The sequence below is a fragment of the Gossypium hirsutum genome, chromosome A05, assembly GCF_007990345.1.
Source record: "Gossypium hirsutum isolate 1008001.06 chromosome A05, Gossypium_hirsutum_v2.1, whole genome shotgun sequence".
Taxonomy (NCBI): Eukaryota; Viridiplantae; Streptophyta; class Magnoliopsida; order Malvales; family Malvaceae; genus Gossypium; species Gossypium hirsutum.
Genome location: NC_053428.1, coordinates 31,525,825 through 31,537,708, shown reverse-complemented (window position 1 = coordinate 31,537,708; position 11,884 = coordinate 31,525,825).

Here is an 11,884-nt window from a genome sequence, read left to right as displayed (position 1 = left end):
AAACTCAATGTGCAATCTCTACAGAAAACATACATACAGTCAAACAACAGTTATTAGTCAAATGCAATCTGGGTCAAAGCCCATTTCAGTCTCAGTAGCAGTTCAGGCCTTAGCCCATTTCAGTTTCAGTATCAGATATGCATCAATCAGTAAACAGAGTCGTACCCAACTAGCCACTACACGCCATCCCTATCCATCCTTACACTCTATGTGGGATTTAAAATACCCACCCATCCCTACACTCCAAATAGTACTAAATTTGGCACATAATCAGTAATTAGCATCTGAGCTGCCAGATAATAAGCTTAAGAGCCTTTTAGTACACTTCCTCCAAACATGAACATCCCAACCCAATGTAATACAACATACAATATATGATATGCTAATACACGAATTCTAGTTACACATACAGTTCAATATTCATGCATATAATCATCATACATACAATTCACGCATTTACGGTCTAAGTAGTGCTTACCGACCCTACAGTAGCTTTATAGTCAACTTGGGCGACCCGCGCAACCTTAGAACACATTTCAGTTAAATGGGTTCACACGCCTATGTGGCCTGCCCGTGCGAGCCCACACCTTCGTGTGGCCTACACGGCCCAATTTGGCCTTGGCCTCGTGGATCACACGGCTTGGTCCAGAATTTCATACACCTATGTGGACTACCCGTGTGGGCTCATACGCCCGTGTGGCCCACACGACCCAAATTAGTCTAGCCTGTATGTCACACACGACCTACCTGGCCATCACACAATCGTGTCTAGACCTGCTCATGAGTCGGACTACACTGCCCAACCCTAAGGCCTGCCCGCCCGAAATGTGGGAGGGTTTAGGCAAAAATATAGTCCCAAAATATGGGTTGGGCAAAAAAATAAGGCCCGTTTAAAAAATGGGTCGGGCCCCGAGTAAGGTATTTTTGGCTCAAGCCCGGCCCGACCCGACCCGAATTCACTAAATGACAAAAAAATCTAATTTTTTTATTTTTGAATGTTATTTTCTTGTTGTTTTCTCCCTATTTTGCTACCATATTACTATTATGTTGCTACTATTTTGTTGTTATTATTTGGATATTGTATAAAACTTATTTTATTTTTAATTTTGTTATTATTTTAAAGGCATTTGTTAATTTTGTTATTATTTTAGAGGTATTTGCTTGTTAAGTTGCATCTATCTTAATGCTATTTTAAGTCTACATATTTTTTAAGATTTATTTTCAATTTGTTGGAAAATATTTATTTTGATTTTTTTAGTATTTTTGATGTATTATATATATATTTAAAAATTATATAAAATAATTTAAAAATTAATACGGGCGGCCGGGCTGGGCTGGGCCCAGGTTTTAGCATTTTTATTTGGGTTGGGCTTAGACTAAATTTTAAGCCCATTTTTTGGGCTCAACTCGGCCTGAGCCCAATGAATCGGCCTAAATTTTTAGTTTAGCCTGGCCTGAACCTGGCCCAGCCTGGCTCATGAGCACCTCTAGTTGTGTCCCGCGCACACGGTCTGGCCTCATCAATCAAATGGCCGTGTTATGGTACACAGCCTACCACACGAGCAACCACACGCTTGAGTGGTGTTGATAGTAAGGTTTTCAGTTTTTGATGAAACCTCGTTTTTTGTGTTTTCAGGTACACACCTAGTATTGGTTCGATGTGAAACCACTTCTAAGCCTCTCGAAACCTAAAAACCAGATTAACCAACATTGATTTAGCAATTGATTAACCGATTCCGACATAAGTGAACTAACAGAAACCCGACTTACCACCGATGAAGAACTTTCGTTAACCCTTACCAAACCGAAACTATGACTCTCATTGCTCACGACCTTCGTCTACACCATTAATTGTAATAGAAGTCAGATTCCTAATCAATCATAATGCAACCACTACAACGACAGAAATAGAAGACTTACCAATCTCGCACCAATGCAAACCACTTTACTAAGCGAAAAGATAAATTTAGGGAAACAAAAAAACAAAGAAAGAAAAGAAGATTTCAAAGGAAAAATCAACAAAAAGATGGGGAGGAAAATGTCAGAAGGTGAGAGATTTTTTTTCAAAAAGAAACAAAACGAGGATAACTCTCAACTTCCCATATCCCTCAAATCTCTCTACTACTCCCACTACTCAAACTTTTAGCCTAACTCAAACACCCTCTCAACCACCCGAGTAAAAATATAAACATCAAAGCTTACGCAAGGACTTGAACACAAGACCTCCAGCAAACTTACACTCCCCTTAACCACCAGACCAGCAGGCTCATTCTGTTATGGTTTCACCCACAATTAACCTTAAAGCCACTTAGCAAGGGTAAGGCTTAAATCAGAAAAATTCCAAAATTTGCCAAAGCGAAGGCTTGAACTTGGGACCTCACACACACACCCAGAACACTTAACCTCTGATGCAGATACAAATTTGTGACACAATTTAATAGAAACAAAAATAAGAATTTTGGGGTGTTACATAGAGAGAGTTTAGAGAGGGTTCAATTAAAATTAGAATGATTCACATTAATATTAAATTAATAAAATTCTATCAAGATAAATATTAAATTAAATTAAATATAATTTTTTAAAATAATATTATTTTTTAAAAAAGTTAATTTGAAACCAAGTTACCTGGTAGAGTCTCACTAGGAGTATAATTTCCCATTGCTCTATCGTCAAAGAACTATCACCACTATAACAGTGTGGAATCGGAACAGTGGTTTCGAGACCATAAATTTGATGTGAAAATATTTACTTTATTAATATTTTAATGTCTACAGCATGATAGGATAGGCATATGAAAATTTCGTTAAGAAATTTTACCCTTTTTATGCTTAATTCGATAAAAAGGACTAAATTGTAAAAATGTGCAAAACTTGAGTTCTATAAGCTAAAGGGAATTAATAGCTATGAAATTAATTTATTGGAGGGTTTATTTTGTAATTAAACCATTGACATGTTGAGTGGACAAATATGGACATTTATTATGTGATTTTAAAGGTTATATATCAAGGTTAATTAAGTAAATTAGTAAATAAAAGTAAAATAAAATAAAATAAAATAAAAGGTTGTATCATCTTCAACCTTGAGCATTAAAATAAAAAATTGAAGAAAAATAAAGAAAATTACAGCTTTGAGGTATCCGTTTTTAATGATTTCTATGTTTTTAGAGTCGTTGTAGCTTAATCTAGCTAGCCCAGGGACTAATTTGCAAAACTATTGAGTTTTTTTGAATTTTTATATTGATTTATAGGTTAGGGTTTTGCAGTTTAATGGTAGAAAATGAATGGTTTTTGTTAGATAAACAAGTTTTGTAAAGTAATTTTGGTTGAAAATGTCAAATAGGGATTAAATTGAGAAAAGTGAAATTTATGTGGTGAAATGTATGAGCTGCTATAAGCTTGTATAAAATTCAGTTAGTATGGGTGTGGATTACATTGTATGAATTTGCCTTTTTGTAAGATAGGGACTAAATTGTAAAGAAGTTAAATGTTTAAGGGTAAAATAGTAATTTTTCCATAATATAAAGTTTTGGATTGAGTTGAATAAAATGAGACTTAAATAAGTTAAATTTGATTATATAGATCAAGAAAAGCCACGTCCAGAATTAGATCGAGACAAAGATAAAGTAGTGGATTGATCGGTAGATTTTCTCTAAACTAGTAAGAGTTAAGTTCGTATGTTAATAAGTATTAAAGTAATGTGTTTTAAATGCCTTATTATTGCATTCTTGATAAATACGACTTCACAGAAATACTCAACGAAGATTTGGCGAAGTATGAGACCCCGGTTGAACCTTAGGAATAGATATGATACAAAAGACATGTTATTAGGGGTTACCGTGTTTTGGGTGCTAGTCCCTTACGTTCTACCAGTGGCTAAGTTTTTCGGCATGTGTTGTAGTTACTCATCAGCTTGTGTGAGCAACACCGTGTAGCTACGTCTCGACTGTCAGCTTGTGTGAGCAGACCAGTGATAGCTCGAGATTGAGCATCTATATGATATATGAGATAGAGATGGTTTTGACCATGTAATTGTGTAACACCCCAAACCCGGCCTAGAAGTTAGGCCCAGATTTGGCATATCACATTGAAGTATTTTTCGAAAACCATGTTCTTATTGAAAACCCTTTTTACTATTCAAAACCTCTGGCTATTTTAAAACTTGTGAAACATTAATTCCCTTAAAACCTTACTTGCTGCGAAAGCTTACTTTTAAACAGTTACGGAAACGTGATATTTTGAAAACCAGTTGTTGTTTTGGAAAACCGCGCCCTACTTCTAACAGATATTAAGCATACTAAATAAATTTCCCAAATAAAAAGTTAAGAAAATAAAGAGGCCTTAATACAACCCAAATCAAAAACCAAATTGCTTAACTAAATAAACGAAATAGAAAAAAACATGTGCAGTTGTGTGGTCGTCTCCGAGTCCCTCTGCGACCCCGATCCACCTAACGCTAGGGATTACCTGCATAGTTAATAAACGGGGTGAGTTTACGAAAACTCAGTGTGTAATCCCCTTACTAGAGTAACAGTCAGTATACAGAAACAGAAACAGTCTGGGCCAAAGCCCTTTAACAGTAACAGTACAGTCCGGTTCAGAGCATACGTGGGCCAAAGCCCATTACAATATCATTTGGGTCACAGCCCATAACAGAATCAATTGGGCCTAGCCCATCTCAGTAACAAAACAGAATGTGTGAATGCATGGATGCATGCTATCCCATCCAACCCTGCACACCATCTCCATCCAACCCAACACACCATGTGGGGATAGAATCGACTCACCCAGCCCTACACACCAAGTATGGGGATAACATCAACCCATCCAACCCTACACACCAAATGGTACCGTAAAATGACACATATCTGATACATGCAGCATAGCTGCCAGATAGCAGGCTAAAAGCCTTTCAGTCTCCCTTCTCTTCACAACAATCCAACCTAATGCAATGCAATGGCATGCTCGTATGTAGATATCAAATCATAACATCATCATCATATTTGTAGAAGCCCAAATTGCCCGGGCCCGATTATATCAAAACCCAACCAAACCTTTAAACCCACTAAAACCCTTAACCCATGACCCATTTACATCTACCCAAACCCATTACAAAACCCAAATATTAAACCCAATTCAAAAGCCCATTAAGCCCTCCAAAAAAAAACCTAACCAAAAAAAAAAGAAAAAACCTAACCCCCCCAAAAAAAAGAAAAACCTAACCTCCAAAAAAAAACCAAGAAACCTTAGCCACCTAACCACTTTCCCACTTGCCCCATTTTTCCTCCCATTTTTGATATCCATTGTCTACCACCACCACCTACAAAATAGAAAAAGAAATAATAGAAAATAATGTAAAAGATGACTATAAAAAGCCATTCAAAAATCATGTAAGGGGGGGATTTTTACAAAGATTGAAAAATGAGACAAACACAAAAATCCCTTCAAATTTTGAACACAAAAGAAACATCAATAAAAAGGTTGCATTCTTTTCTTTTTTCCTCTTTTTTCGAATCTTTTTCTTTCTTTTTTTTTTGTGTTGCTTTTTTCTTTCTTTATATATACATATATTGTTAAGAAAAAAAATTTTACCTTTCCCCTGGCCGGGCGGGGCCGACGATCGGCCGGTGACCGGCCCCCCTGGCCGGATTCCCTTTCCCCCCTCCCTTCTCTCTTCCCTCTCTATTCTTTTTCATTTATTTTTCGTATTTATCTTGGATTTCATATTATTTTGCTATTTAATTTAGCTTTAAATATTAATCATGTTATATATGTAATATTGTTATCACTATTATTTTTATATATTGTTATTATTATATTATATTTAGCTATATATATTTTTTTTCTTTATGTTCCGTTTCTTACTATTATATGCATATATATCTATTATTATTTTTATTATTAATATTGTTAGCATTAGTACTTTTACTTAATGTGTATTAGATATACATGTACATATTAATAGTTTTTTATCATATGTGTATATTGTATATATTATATTTATATTATATATATATTCTTAATGTTATTAGTTGTATACTTCTTGTATATTTCCATGTATATATTTTATATTGTCTCATGTACATACTCCGAAATACTATTATATATATACGTATTTTTAATACCATATTGAGTATATATTATTGTATTTATTTTTATTCCGATTATACTTATTATTAATGTTAGTACATATATTTCACCATAAGTGTATATATACCTTTTTGTGTATATAATATTATTTTCGTATATTTAATTATTATTCTAAAAAAGGGTTATAATATGTACATATTTATGAAGTATTATTAATAGTATTATTTTTAAACATCATTGTTATTTCTAATATATATATATTATGTCACTTTTTATTTCTATTTTATTTTTTATTTGTCAATATTAATTATTATTATTCTAATATTTTGATATTTTAATATTTTATATTATTCACATCACTATTCGCATTTTTACAATAATATTCTTAGATTTTTTTTACTATCATTTTAGAAACTTTTTACATTTTAATTTTAAGAATAAGGCAATATACCGATTTTAACATTAAGTCATTGATTTCATCGCTATGTTGGGTGAAGTTAGTCGGCTCGTGTTAAAAATGGGATATCCTTCTAAAAAACTAAAAACTTACAACTTCTCATTTCCTTCAATCGGATCACACTTAAATGTCAAATTGAATTCATATTTTGAAAATTAAGACAACACATGTTTAATAAGATACCAATTTTGGGCGTCGCGAGGGTGCTAATACCTTACTTGCGCGTAACCGACTCCCGAACCCAACTTTACTTTGGCTTTTGACGTAGACCTAAATTCGGCCTTCATTTTTGTGCAAGAATAAGTTTTCTTTTCTAAAAAAGGATGATTTATTAGGTGTCCGGTCACACCTAGAAAAAAGATCGGTGGCGACTCCTTTTTTTAATAAAATCGAAAGTCGATTTTTAAATTTTCAAATAATTGCCTCAATTAGCGACCGAAAGAGAATTTTTTACGTCGCTACAATATTATAACAGATACACATGCTTTAATTATCATGCTTTTACATGCATCTTAGTATCAGATTAGAGTAATGGATCTAGGTAACGCTTGCTGACCCTACAATCAGGTCATAGTCGACTTGGGTGGCCCGCGCAACCTTGCAGAATATTTCAAGCAATTCAAGCTCATACGCCCGTGTACTCTGCCCGTGTGGCCCATACGGCCCAAATTTAGATACGGCTATGTGACCTACATAGCCCAGTCTAATAATTATCACAAGTTGCAAATTCAATCCGTGTGGGGCCCACGAGCCCTTTGTGTTCACACGGCCCATCTAGGCCCAACGTGGCCCAGAACTACCTAAGTCGTGTGCGCGACATGACAAGTCTATCTACATCCCACTTATCAGTGAAGTTTCACAAGCGAGCCTATGGGGCCCATTTGGCCCTTCGAGGCCCAGAACAGCCCCAGCACACGAGAATGCTCGTGGCGGCCTCTACATTCTATTGCTTATGACTTGTGGGCTTGGCTCGCCCCACGTGCGTTTGCATGCTCATGAGGCCCCGAATGTCGAGGTTTCGACTTTTCGACTTTTGTCGACTTCTAACAAAGAAGGGTGTGAATGCACACATGTTTATGAGAATACGCTGAAGTAGTCCACAATCACCAACCTTGGCACACCCTGCATTGGGTCTTAATCCCTTTTTTTTTCACCAACTCATCTGGTTCGCTCTATTTAAAGCCAACTTCTCACCAATTCCCATGTTAGCTTCCCGATGTGGGATTACTTTCAACCATTAGGAAAATTCCTTATTTTCTTATGACCATTCAACCACAGAGTTCCAGTCCAACTCCACCTCCTACACAGCTCAAACAGCAAAATAAATACTTCCTTGTGCATCCCAAGACTTGAACCTCAAACCTCACATTTACACAACACGCCACCTTACCACTCCACCACAGGCTCTTTCTGTGTCATATTTTATCCTCAATTAATTATAAGGTCTATAGGCCAAAGTCCAAGTTCCTTTAAAACAAAACCCAAAATAAATTGCAAGAGCCAAGACTTGAACCTAGGATCCCTTGCAAGACGCCACAACCACTAGACCACAAACTTCCTTGTGTCATTTATTTACCATGATAATTTAAAAGGCCTTCATCCAAGCACCCATGGTTTTATTCACTTATTACCAAAATTTTTGCTAAAGCCCAAGTTTGAACCCTAGATTTCTCCAACACTTCTCAGGGCCATTAACCACTAAAGCAGACATTTAGTTGTGTCATTTCCTTGTACAATTAAATACTTATATACAACTTCCTTACGGACCCATACTTAAGGCCCAATACTTCTAGGCCCAAATTCTGGGCGTTACAAATTGGCACTTAGTGTGTGACATACCTGAGTATCTGATATTATTCCAAATGGTTCTACAAGCATATTGATGTTACGAGAGTATGAGAATTCAATATAAACCAATATAGATATGTATGTGAATCATGCGAGAATTGAATCTATGAGATTTGCGATTTCATGTCTAACTTTGTGGATGAATATGTGTTAAGTTTGTGGACTAAATTGAGTTTTTTTATATTATGTTTATTTACTTAAATTGTGATTAAATGGTAGGCTGAGTTTTATGCTATACGAACTTACTAAGTTTAATTGCTTACTCTGTTTACTTTTCTGTGTTTTATAGTGATTCGAAAGCTCGCTCGTTTTGGAAGTTGTCTGATATTGCATCACACTTTGAACTCTCATTTTGGTACTTTTGAACTGTATGTATTTTGGTTATATGGCATGTACAAGTCATTTGGCTAATGGAAGCCTATATGTTTTGTTATGTAACTAGCCATTTAATGTGGCTTGATTTGGTATATGTTGGTATGTATATATATGTGAGGCTAGCCTCATCTTGTATGAAATATGATTGCCATGGGAATGCTTTGATTGTGTATTAGTAGATTTTTACTTAATAGGTGAACTTGGTACACGATATGCATATTATGTTTAGGCAAGATAGTGCATATATGTAATTGACCATTTAGGTTGTTTTTGGAGGTGATTTTGGCATGTTTTTAAAATGATCATTTGAGATGCCTAAGAGCTTATGATTGTTTGTAATGAAATTGTATGATTTAGACTTTGTTGTAATTGGTTTGAATGCCTATTCATGATATGATCATATGCTATTTGGTATGTGTAGGTTGGTACCACATTAGGTAAGAAATAATGCTTGAAAAATGGCCTATTTTTGTCCACATGGGCAGAGACACGAGCGTGTGTCTCAGCCGTATGTGACACATGGCCAGGCGACACGACCGTATGTCCTCTGATACTTCTTTAGAAAAAAATTTAGTAGCTTCACACGGCCTAGCACACGGGCGTGTGGCTTGGTTGTGTGATACAAGTTAGTATACTCCTTAGTTTTTGCACGGCTTAGCACATGGCCTGGCACATAGACGTGTGAGGCTACATCGAAGGGTACACGGCCTGGCACACGGACATATGGTCTGGCCGTGTGGCCCATGTCAGTGAGTTACATGGGGTCAGACACGGGCTGGGACACGGCCATGTGATCCCATTTCGAATATCTACATAGCCTGTGACACGGGAGTGTGCCCCTTGTACTTTGAAAATCTTCAATGTTTTTTCAAAAATTCTCTTAAGTTCATGTTTGAGTCCTGAATTGTTTTAATGCTTGTTTTAGGCCTTGAGAGCTCGTGTTAGGGACTATATGCCTGAATTTGAATGGCTTTTTTTTTGGAAATGAGAAATGAATATAAAATGTTTGATTGTTTTAGAGATAAGTTTGATAATGCTCTGTAACCCTAATCCAGCGACAGATACGGGTTATGGGTGTTACAGCCGCCGACCATCAACCACCCGCTAGATCAATACCATCACAGACGCCATTCCCAATGATGCCGTTGTAGGTACAACCCTTCGACACCCCGAACCGTTGTTGTTTTACCCAAAAGGGTCTGGTTGGTTCGATGCCTCATTGCAAGGTCACTAGTGTCTTGGCTGGGACAGGGCTGGTCGTTCGAACAATGTGCTGCCATGGTCGGTGCACCAACTACTAGGCATTCACATGCCTAGCCGGTGTGACAACCAGTTTGACTGTTGCTGGTTCAGTTCAGTCTAGCAATTAGTTAGACCGTCGGCCTAGTTTCATACACCTAGCCTGATTCAACTAGTTTTGGGTCTTAGTCTCGATTTATGGTTCTCGGGTCCAATTTTTCAAGTTCAATTATCCATTAGGCCAGTTGTCTGACTTGAAATTTAATTTCCAAAAATATCATATTTATTTTAATTAATTATATTTTGCTTGATAAAAATCAAATTTTCAAAAATTCACTAAGATTTTTCAAATTAAATTTTCAATAAAATTCTTTAATCAAATTCTCTAATTGAGAAAATTTTCACGACTTCCTAAGTTAATTCTACATAGAATAAATCGACTCAATTAAATTATTTCTGAAGTCGTAAAATTTTCTTCTGATTCAAATGAAATCTGATCAAGCTTTTGTTGAGCTAGCGAAGAGACCCATCGAACATATATACTTAGGCTCAAGTAATTGCAATTATGTCCTGAAGAATTGTTCTGATAGTTCGCAATTTACTTGATCATAGAGTCAGTCTACAAGAAATACCATAATTTAAAATTTCTTATTGTATTCTTTTAATGAAAGCAATATGTCCAATTGTCTTGTCCAATGACCTCGTCATATATGTATTACCCTCATATGATATCCTTGATTCCTTTGGGCTAAATTCGTTCACTCAATACAATCCTATTTTATCTCATTGTCATCATTGTGTCTTTTTAATGATTAATATGATCACTTTCAACTAATGACTATGATAAATTGCTCATTCGAGAATGAACAACCTGTAACCATGTTCCATATTTATCAATCCACACAATACCAATGAAAAGATATCGTTAACTTGTTAATCGAGCTATGAATTTCACTATTGCTAGTAAAGCCATGCCATATACAAGTCACGTAACCTCTCCAACTCGGTTTAGACATTAGACCCAAATTCGAAATATTACATTGGCCACCAAAATGACCCAGTAAGCTAACGGAGTTTATAAAATAATCATTTTAAAGCATTTGTTTATCTTAGAAGAAAACTTAGCCAATTTTCAGAAAAACTCACGAGTTAACAAAAACTAATTAAGTTTAACATTTTTCTTGTAACGGGTATTACTTTTGAAAACTCAATTAATTTCTAATTTCTTTATTACTCAAAATTTATTTATAATTTAGCAAAAAGTTATATTCAACTTAATTTTAGTTAAGTAAAATCAGAATTATTTTATGCATAATTAATTTAAATTCAATGTTTCAATCTCCTAAATTCAAATTAAATATCATGCATACTAAATAAATCCAAAAATTGTAGTCCCATGCCACAATTCAAAGAAAGCGATACAGTTCCAAAATAACAAAAATTTCAAATAGTAAATCTAAAATACTTTTTAATAAAAAAGATCAATCCGATTTGAGCCCTTCATATGTCGAGTCCGCATCCTAACGTAGTAGGTTATCTATAAAGATGGAAATAATTTGGGGGGTTAGATTAAGAAGTTGAATGTGAGTTCAATCACAAGAAAATCTATGGAAACAATAGACAAATCATATAGGATAATAACTCATAGAATAATCACAATTGAATAGCAATTCAAAATATCGATATTTCAGATATTTCAGAATAATATCTCAGTATTCACAGCCATGTAAATGCTTATTAATGCAATGCAATTTAAATTTATCAGAAAATGTCCTACCTAATTCTGTTACACACCACAGTAAGAGTTTCCCAAAACTCATCCATCCTTGCACACCGCGTTTTGGATAAACCACCAGTAATTTGCAAATAAACTTCCAGT